Genomic DNA, 9,696 nt, shown 5'->3' with positions numbered 1-9,696 from the left:
CAACAGCGCTTCGGGCACTGTCTCTGTGCACTCCTCTGTCTCAGCTGGGGTTGTCCCCGCACTCGAGCTCCTTCTCTCAGAGGCTACAGGCAATAACCATCCCGATTTCCCAAGAAAGGCTTCACAGTGTCAGGGAAGCCATGCCCTTCCCTATTCAAGGATACGATGGAGCCTGCCACATGCCCCTGCCGTGTGGACATGAAAAAACTAACAGGTCTCCTGAAGAGAGTCTGGCTAGTGGTACCTTGTCATGGTGTGGAATGTTTTCATTGTTAGGATTGCTGATCAGCGCTTTTCTCAATCACCCTGCTCTCTTTCCATGGTCTTCTCATCTTGCTTCATAGGTCTTTGTTATCCCTCTGAACATGTTAACCCGCTACTGTTTAATGTCTGTCATGTTTTCTGCAGTTCTGGGAACAGAACTTGCCCTGCCACCACTCAGGATGTCGGTTTGTCCTTTGGGCATGGAGCTCATTTCTGGCCATCTGAGGGGCAGCCTGCCTCAGGACACATGTAAACGTGAGGGGGCAAAGACTGGGCAACGTGGACTAGGGGCTTGGGGGCACGTACCTAGGTAAAGGTGCAGAATGAACAGCCTCCCTATTGGCAGGAGGATGATGAGGTCCAACACTAGCACGATCGCCCCAATTATAGCCAACACTATGGTCTTGGCCTTTGGATGAAAAGAGAGCAGAAACCACAGCCACGTGTTCTGACTGCCAACGTCTGTGGAGACAAGAAAGACATACAGAATTTGCACTGGTTGTTATGGCAGGACCTCCCTTCACGTAAGCACCATGGGATAGAGCTGGTAGGGTGAAGGGAATGCCAGCCTGACAGACCACCTTCCTGCCCAGGTGGGTACCTACCTGCCCAGGTGATTACCTCCCTGCCCAGTGACCACATCCCTGCCCAGGTGAGTACCTGCCTGCTCCAGTGACCACCTCTCTGCCCAGATGATCCCTTTCTCTTTTCCCAGACCACATCTTTACTGAGGTGACAAGCTTCCTGGCCAGGTAAGCTTCTTCTCCTCACCCACATGACCACCTCCTTACGAAGGTGAGCACCTCTCTACCTACATGAGCATCTCTCCAAAGAGGTGAGCCCTTCCTCCTCACCCAGGTGTGTGCCATGCCACCTAAATGCCTTTGCACACCCTTCTCTCAGCAGTGCTATCATGATCACTCTCTATGGATCCAGTAGGTGAGGCTGGGAGAGGGTGACTCTGTCTAGGTCACATAGACTGACCCTCTGTCTGAGCCCCAACACCCTCCTGGTCCTGCAAGCCTACAAGCCTGCAGCACCCAGGCCCCGTCCATTCTGCCCCAGCCACTCTCAAGTAGCACTGGAAGGCTGTCATCACCACCCACGAACATTTCTATCATATGGTCCTCTGTGATGCTCCTGACCACACTGCTTCCAAAAATTAAGTGTGAGAAAAATCTTGAAGGCTCATGTGGGTGAAGTAGTGAAGACTGATTCCAGGAGAAGTAGGCTGGAGGGAGAGGCTAAGACACACGAGAAACCAGAGGGGAAGCAAACCAGAAAGCAGCGGCACGCACTTCCATAGTGGGGGCCTGTGTGGAGCATACCTGGGTTCACAAGTTGGTGGATAAAAGAGCCCAAGACTATTGCCACCATGCACAGCAACCAGGCTACTGTGGAGAGAAGAAGACTGAAGAACCACCTGTGGGAAGGGCAGACATGGCTCAGAGCTGGTGACAGTGGCCCTGAGAGCACAGTGACCGGCGCCTGTACGTCCTCACGAAGTAAGGGGCCCGGCCTCCCAGGACAAGTACCTAAGCATCCCTAAGGCACGGGCTACCCTGAGTACCCTGAATGCTGCTCTGGGTGCGTGGCATAGCTCAGGCCTTGGTTCTCCTGCTCTCTGTCCTTTGAGCATTTTCCCCAGCGCTCTAGAGGACATCACTGGTGCATGGCCACTGAGGACCACACCTGCAGTCTTATATCGCCTCACGGCATGGAACCAGGATCCCATTGAATCCCCACAAGGGAGCTGCAAGGAGGGGGCCACCCCCAGCTCACAAAGCTAAACTGACTCAGAGATGGGTGTTATCTCCCAAGCTGCCTGGGCCCACCAAGAACTTTGGCTCAAGATTCCACGGTGTCCCCAGCCCCCTGCCCACGGCCAGTTTGCTTTTCCCTGCTCCCACTTATTCCTGCCAGGACAGCCTTGGTCCCCACCTCACCCCTCTTCAGCTCTGGAATTATGCGAAAGGAGCCTTTGGGGCTCAGCCTGGACTCAGGTGGGGACCACTGCGGTGGAACAGATTCCCTGTGAGAACAGCAGTGATCCTATCAGGGGCCCGGGAGGGACTTGAAAGCCAGGGCAGTGCCATGGAGGGCAGCCAGCCGGTGCGCGGCCTCCCCAGCTGCTCTCAGTCCCAGCAGGCCAGCCCGCAAACCTGCACGCTCTGTGCCTGCCAACGGCACACGCTTGGGAGGCTCATGTACGCATCAGGGCCCTGCGCTCTGACCTCACAGAGGAAGCCCCTCCTGCCCATGGCTGCTTGCTCCTGGCACGCACCCCGGCCCACATCCTCTGTGCTCGGGGCCTGGTCGCCCCGGCGGGCAGAGAGCAGGGGGACCCAGGCCAGCTGGTCAAAACTCAACAACCCAGTCTGTGTTATGTGTACAGAGGCCGCTCCTGTACATTCCTAAGGAGGGTCGCCAGCTATATACTTTGCGAGGACACATTCACAGCATGTCCAAGGTCTGCACCATAAAACATGTTTTGGAAGACAAGGAGACAGGGAGACCCTGAGGGCATCCATGCTGAACAATGAAACACAGCCCACTGTTGCCCTTGGTGCCCACTCTAACCCACCAGGCCCCCAGCCCACAGACCTCTGCCCTTCAGGACCCTCCTTTGCCTACCCTTTCACCCCCTCCCAGCCATTCACCAGTAATTCCTGCTCCCGATGCAGGTGTTCATCCACTCGCAGTGATGGTCAAACCCAGCGATGCATTTCTTGCAGGCAAAGCAGTGTTGGGCTTTTGCGCTCCTGGAAGGAAAAATTTGGGAGAAGCAGCCTGTCAGCAACCTGTGCAGATAAAGGAGGGGCTCAGAGCCCCCTCAGTCTAGAGTGACAGGAAGACGCAGCAGCAGCCCCAGAGAGAACCAGTGCCCCTGGGGTGGGGGCGCCGTCCCTCAGCCACCCCTGCCACACTGAGCCAGGGTTTGAGGCCTGGAGTCTAAGCTAGGATCCCGCCCTGAGCCACTGGGCCTCCCTCTCATGCCACCCACTATGTCCCCAAAGCCCCTAAGCACCCCAGGTAGTTCACCAGGCCTGTGATCTGGTGGGGACAGGCACTCCTCTGAGACACCCCAAGAAAACAAGTGCTCTTCTGCTCCTAGATCCGCTGGGGGCGGGGGAGGGGGTCTGTGTGCCTGAGGGTCACATCAGCAGTCAGCTGCATGAAAGCAGCCCCTGCTTCTAGGGAAACAGCACCACAGTGTCCCCCACAAGTGGCTGGAGAGTTAAATTTGGTAACCCACCCAGTGGGTACAGGCCCCACGTCCAGCACTCACACTTTCACTTGACACATGGCGCAGTACAGTCCTTCGATGTCATGACTGTGTTTTTTTCTATCAAACACGGGGAGCAATTCTTTAGAGATGTTTTTTTTCCTTGCTGCCTCTTCTGCGGGATCGGTGGAAACACAGATGACGTATGTCGTCACATAGCACAAGAAAATTGTGCCAGTAACCTTCGGGCGGGTGGGTCAAGGAATAACAGCCCTGGACTTGGTCACTACCTCAAAAGTGGTCCTGGCTCTGGTGTTAGTCCTGAAGATGTGGGCCCAGCCGGTGGCAGGTACCGAGGACAGCCTCTCTTGCCCCTCATTCTCCCTCCAGGAAGGACAAGGCAGAGCCTGCTAGTGGGGCTTTCCAATGGAGCCCTAGTCCCCCAAGAGGCATCAGTTTGGTACCTGTTGCTGTGGCTCCCAGCGCTTCAGGAAGGGAAAGGCCTGGGTGCACAGATGGGTACCAAGCTGCAATCTGGAGGCTGTGTAGGTGCGTTATGGGTGCATGAACAGGTGGGTTGCTAGAAGGGGCCTGCTCCTGGGCAGCAGGTGAGGCTGGGACTGAGCCGTGTGGCCCAAACCTTTGCTCCAGTGTCTATACTTAGCTCCCAAACCAGAACACTACCAGGGACTGAGGAGACAGTGTTCCACACACTCAGACCCTCAACTTAAAATTGGCACCTGGCCTGGGCCTGCCAGGTAAGCTCTGCAGAGTTACCTGTGGCCAATTTCCCAAACCCTTCCAAAACTGCAAGGCTACGGACTTGCTATCTCCTGGAACTAGTCCTTTTGGAACCAGCAGGTGAGGCTTCCAGGGGGAAAAGATTCTAGGAGTTTTGGGTATTGTCCCAACCACATGAAGTGGACTAAACTGAGCATAGCCCCCTTGGACATGAAGATGTCTGCCTGTTTGACCAAATGCCTTGGCCGGTACTCAGCACTCGATCACGTCCAAGTCAGTCCCTCCACTCGCTGGTCACCCACAGCAAGGACTGCTGAGAGAAATTTGGTCACGTTTTCCCCAAAATGACCTGGCTGGTCTCACTCAGTGACCTTCACTGAGGGGGGCTGAGGCCCTGAAATGGAAAGGCTACATCGTAGCTGCCACAGCTATTACTTTCAGGGGCAATCATAAACAGGAAAAGGAAGGGGGCTCCTGGTCACCCTTCGATTACACATCAGGAGCCGCCTGGCAAGTCCTTAGTGTTTGCAGGAGCTGTTCTGAGAACAGGCTGGAAGGTCCCCTTGCAATAATCCGTGTTGGCAAACAGACAGTGCAGAGGGTCCCAGGCCAGGCCAGGCCCTCCTCGCACTGTTAGCCTCTCCTCCTGGTGGCAGCAGCAGGAGGCAGAGAGCAGGGCCCATAGTCACCTGCTCTCTTCCCTCCAGGGTGTCGCTGGTGTGGGGTTCCCAGGGTGGAAAAGTGGACCGACACGTGTGTTCCAAAGGCAGCCGGGGCCCCGGACAGCCAGGAAACGCATCCTGTATCGTCCTCATAGGACCAGTGGGGACGGGCAGCACAGACTGAGCCCTGAGCTCCCAGGGGTGGGGGATGGTCACGGCAGGTGTGGGCAGGGAGTGCAGGTGACCCGAAATCCTTGCTGGACCATAAAGCAGATAGGACAAAGACTCGGAGCCCAAACAGGGCTGAGGTATGAGTCAAAAGAGAATGAGGATAATGGCCTCTAATCTGGCACATAGGCAAACCCACAGTTCGGGGCTGAACTGAGTCCCCAACAGAGCTTGCAGCCATGATCCTCTGGGCCTCGATGCATCTAATTCAGAAACAGGTCTTTGTGGAAGTTCAAGCTAGGGCGAGGTCCTTAGCGTGGGTCGTTATCCAAGTGAATTGTGTCCTTTTGAGAAGAGAAGACTAGCACAGAGGGGTGAATGAAAGAATATGTGGGGACACAGAGAAGGACGCCGTCCTCAAGCCAAGAGACACCTGAGGCCACTAGGGCTGGGAATGAGGAGCTGGTCCTCCCCTGGAGGCCTCAGAGGGTTGTGGCCCTGCCCACACCTTGATTTCAGACTCTGGTGGGGCCACTTCTGGGGAACTGACAGAATACACTTATTTGTTTAAGCGGCTCAGTCTGCGGTACTTGTTCTAGCAGCAGCCAGGGGAAACTCACACACGGTCCATTGTGCTGCTAAGGGGGAGGGTGGGGAGGCATGCTGGCACCCACAGGCCTAGCTGGGATGGAGCTGGTGCTGCAAGAGCATCACGCAAGACACACAAGAAAACCTCAGGCCGCCCTGAGACAAGAAGTACAAAGGCAGGAGTGTCCTGGGCACAATAACACAGCCTCTCCTGGAGGACCTCAGACCTGCAACCCCCGTCAGCCAGGGGAGGGCTGGCCTGGAAGCTCTGTCATGGGGGACAGGCTCCCATAGCAAGCCCCTGGCAGGGCCTTAGGGAGAGCAAACTTGAACTGTACCTTAAAAGGCTACAGTGTTTTGTTTTGTTTTTTAAGTTCTTATTAAACCCACTCTTCTTAGTTGGGCAACACAGATTGATCCCTTGATCATCGAGAAAGCAGCGGTGGGTCAGTTCCCGCCTCCTTCCTGTGTCTGAAGCTCTCTACCCACCTCACAGGGGCACCCTTGCTTCCCCGTGAAGCAAAGCTAGGTGTGCTCTCTCTGCACCCACTGTGGGTGAGAGCTGACACTCCTATGTGAGCACGAGCACTTGCACTTTATCCAGGACACAGAAATACTGAGCCTCACAGAGAATAAAAGGGAAGGTGAATGTTAGGTAGCTGATGAAGGGGACATCTTGAGAATGGGCGGTGAATGGGGTGAGAAGTTGGGAGTGGGAGACTACCGCTGGGGTTGACTCAGCATAGAAGACAGAGCTCAGAGGGAGAGCATCTTCAGGATATACCTGGAGCCCCCTCTGCTGGAGGAGTCCTTGTGAAGCCCCTTCCCACTCAGGACAACAGGCATGTGCTGCCCCAGTAAAAGGATACTCCGCAGGTGATGTACTTCCACTGACTAGGCAGCAAGGGAATAAAAATGCAATACATCGCCAAGGCCAAGATCAGGAACATGGCCCAAGATAACACCTGGTATTTGTTGAGGGGCTTCGACCAGCCGTTCACTCTGGACAAGCGAGGTGGCATTGTCTGCTTTGCCCTGCTGGTCACAGGTTCTGGGAGGACCGGTCTCTGGCTCCTGCCACAGGAGTGCATCTGCAAGACCAAAAGGGGGAGCATGGCAGTCCGTGGACCTCCTTCGAAGGGGCACCCACATGCCTGAACCCTTGGTGTGGGCAAGAGCCAGTTCCTCATGGCCTGTGGCAGCCTGCACTGATGCCGAGGATGGCTAAAGCCTAGATCCACAGCGTGGCCCAGGGCATGGCCTGCTAGGAGGGGCTGAATAAACATGTCTGGGGCTTGCTTATAATGCACATGGACTCATCAGAAGACCTATCGGTCTGGGGGTGGGGGGGGATGGTGGGTCAGCACCGGGCCCTCACCCTTGAAAAATACGGATAATGTAAGAAAAGCAAACTGCAGGTGTGATGAGGGGATGCTCTTATTTGAATGAAATCCTCCCTGAGAATTCTCCCTGTTGGTAACTGTTAAAACAGAACCAGAGACCACGTTTCCAGAGAGTTCTGTGTTAATTATTCTGTGGGGACAGGCAAAGCCTGTGATCTCTGGCTACCCTGCTATCTTCCAGGGAGAGCAGCTGGGAGCAAACAGTGGCTCCTTCTGGCCAGTGAGGTGGCAAGGGTCACCTGTTGATGAGGAAACTGCAGAGCATTAGAGGGTGTGGGAGAGGGGGTGAGTGATATCCAGAGCTGCTACAGGTAGACTTTTAGGAAACTTGGCCTGGCCACATTATGTTGTCCAGAGCCCTTCATAGTCCATTCAGAATAAAGTGCACAGGAAATGTAATTGATACTGAAAAAAATTCTAAGAGTCTTTTTTATGAGTTGTGAAATCCCTTAGGAATTTCCTAACAGCTCATACTGGCTGCTGTCCACTGCTTTGGTCACCCACTCTGGTTCTCCGGGTGTGACACCAGGTGGACATTGGGCCACAGTGGTCCCGAACTTACTCATCTGTAGGGTCCAATGGGGCAATGAACAGGATGCAAGAGAAGAAACAAAGAAAAACGTGAAGAAAGTGTGTCTGTACTTCAAGTAGATTTAAGATTTCTACACAAAGTGTGTTCCGGGAGCTGGACAAGAATGAGATTGCTTACAATAGATGGATAGCTATAAGTTGTAACTGATCTGCGTTTTTGTACAATTTAAAACAGAGTAGTTCTTCAAGTTCTGAGAGTCTTTAGATCCTAAAGTAGAAGCAGCGAAACTATCACTAAAGCATGAGAGCAAACTGAAAGATCTTGAAATATATGAGGCTGAAAGTGCCCAGAAAAGGTTCATGCCAACGAATCTGAAGACTGGCCACAGGAGTGAGCAAATGAATCTACAGGTCTGTCTGAATCAAATCTCTGAGAAAAGTCGGAACAATGCCTGTTGACAGAGCTCTGAGTCTGGCCAACTGTCAGCAGGCACCTTGGTCAGCAAGGTGACACAGGCCGGGGGCCAGGCATACACTTACCCATGGATGTTTACGACACGTATCTGCAAGCACAGACAGAAGTCCAAAGCTCTCCCAGGCGATGCGCGGGGCTCTCTCAGGCGCTTCACGGGGCTCCCCAAGATTTTGTGTGGGGCTCTCCCAGGCGATGCGCGGGGCTCTCTCAGGCGCTTCACGGGGCTCCCCAAGATTTTGTGTGGGGCTCTCCCAGGCGATGCGCGGGGCTCTCTCAGGCGCTTCACGGGGCTCCCCAAGGTTTTGTGTGGGGCTCTCCCAGGCGATGCGCGGGGCTCTCTCAGGCGCTTCACGGGGCTCCCCAAGGTTTTGTGTGGGGCTCTCCCAGGCGATGCGCGGGGCTCTCTCAGGCGCTCCACCCGGCTCCCCAAGGTTTTGTGTGGGGCTCTCCCAGGCGATGCGCGGGGCTCTCTCAGGCGCTCCACCGGGCTCCCCAAGCTGTTGTGTGGGGCTCTCCCAGGCGATGCGCGGGGCTCTCTCAGGCGCTTCACGGGGCTCCCCAAGATTTTGTGTGGGGCTCTCCCAGGCATTGCGCGGGGCTCTCTCAGGCGCTCCACCGGGCTCCCCAAGCTGTTGTGTGGGGCTCTCCCAGGCTTTGCGCGAGGCTCTCCCAGGCGCTCCTCCGGGCTCCTTAAAGTCTGGAGTGGGGCTCTGAAAGGTACTGGGTATGGCTTCGCACAGTGCTGTCTGGGGCTCTTCCTGGCACTGCTCAGATCTCTCTGGGGTGTTGGGCGGGGCTCTCCCAGGTGCTGCTTCTAGCTCCGGATTGCATTGCCTGGGGCTCTGGCAGGCACTACTGGGTTCTCTCACAGGTTGCATGGTGGTATCCGGTGCTCACACAGGGGGCCGGGTCGTCCCAAGCTGCTCCAGCTCTCCCAGGTGCTGTGCTGGGATTTCCCGGGTTCTGCAGAGGACCATGGGGTCTAAAATGGTTCTTTCGGATAAAGGGGCTGGATTGCCCTCCCCTGCCCTAAGGAAGGTGCTGCACACCCTCACCTCACTCCTCCCCTTTCAGCAGGGTCTGCACTCATCTCCATTAGTAAAGACCAAGTGCTGTTCTCACCCAGTTTTTAAACATCTGTGCAAAAGGGAACGTGTGCATTACCTAGTCCAAATTCTCACCTTTGGGGAGATCGGTTACAAAACAACAACCGGTACCAAATACCTGGCTGTCGAGAAATGTGGCACTTCCTGCTTCCTTCTGGGTTGGAATGGGCACAATTAAAGTGGGCTACCTGTGAGCACCCCCACTGTCTCCCTGTGTGGGCAACGTGCTTCGTCTGGGGACACCCCATCCCACAACCAAAGGGAGTCCCTCCAGGGGTAACAGAGACATCCACCTCCAGCCACCCACCCACCCATCCCATTGTGAGGACCATCTGCTCGGGGCCAGGCCTTCTGGGAAATATCACTTCCCATTGGAGATTCGGCTGTCCCCCAGCAGCTCCACACTTAAGAGAAGTGAAACAATAGTGCTATCCCATCTGCCAATGGCACACAGTTCTTCACGCTTCTTAAGGGGAGGTGTGCTGCTGAGGACCCCACGGCTGAGACAGACCAGGTTCCCTCACCCAGCCAG

The 9,696-nt window shown here is 55.3% G+C and overlaps 1 long non-coding RNA gene across 1 annotated transcript; it reads right to left on the bottom strand.

Annotated features, from left to right (window-relative positions):
* Positions 1 to 576: 576 nt before the first annotated feature.
* Positions 577 to 2,992, bottom strand: LOC150002018 (uncharacterized). The gene is made up of 3 exons (XR_016512959.1): positions 2,925 to 2,992; positions 1,593 to 1,687; positions 577 to 726 (listed from the first exon to the last, which is right to left on the bottom strand). It is a non-coding gene; the product is annotated as an uncharacterized LOC150002018 (long non-coding RNA).
* Between the last annotated feature and the right edge of the window lie 6,704 nt (positions 2,993 to 9,696).

This window comes from Furipterus horrens, unplaced genomic scaffold, assembly GCF_987537825.1.
Source record: "Furipterus horrens unplaced genomic scaffold, mFurHor1.1.pri manual_scaffold_9, whole genome shotgun sequence".
In the NCBI taxonomy this organism is placed as follows: domain Eukaryota; kingdom Metazoa; phylum Chordata; class Mammalia; order Chiroptera; family Furipteridae; genus Furipterus; species Furipterus horrens.
Note: the sequence above shows the minus strand (reverse complement) of the source record. Positions and strands in the feature narration are given on the sequence as shown.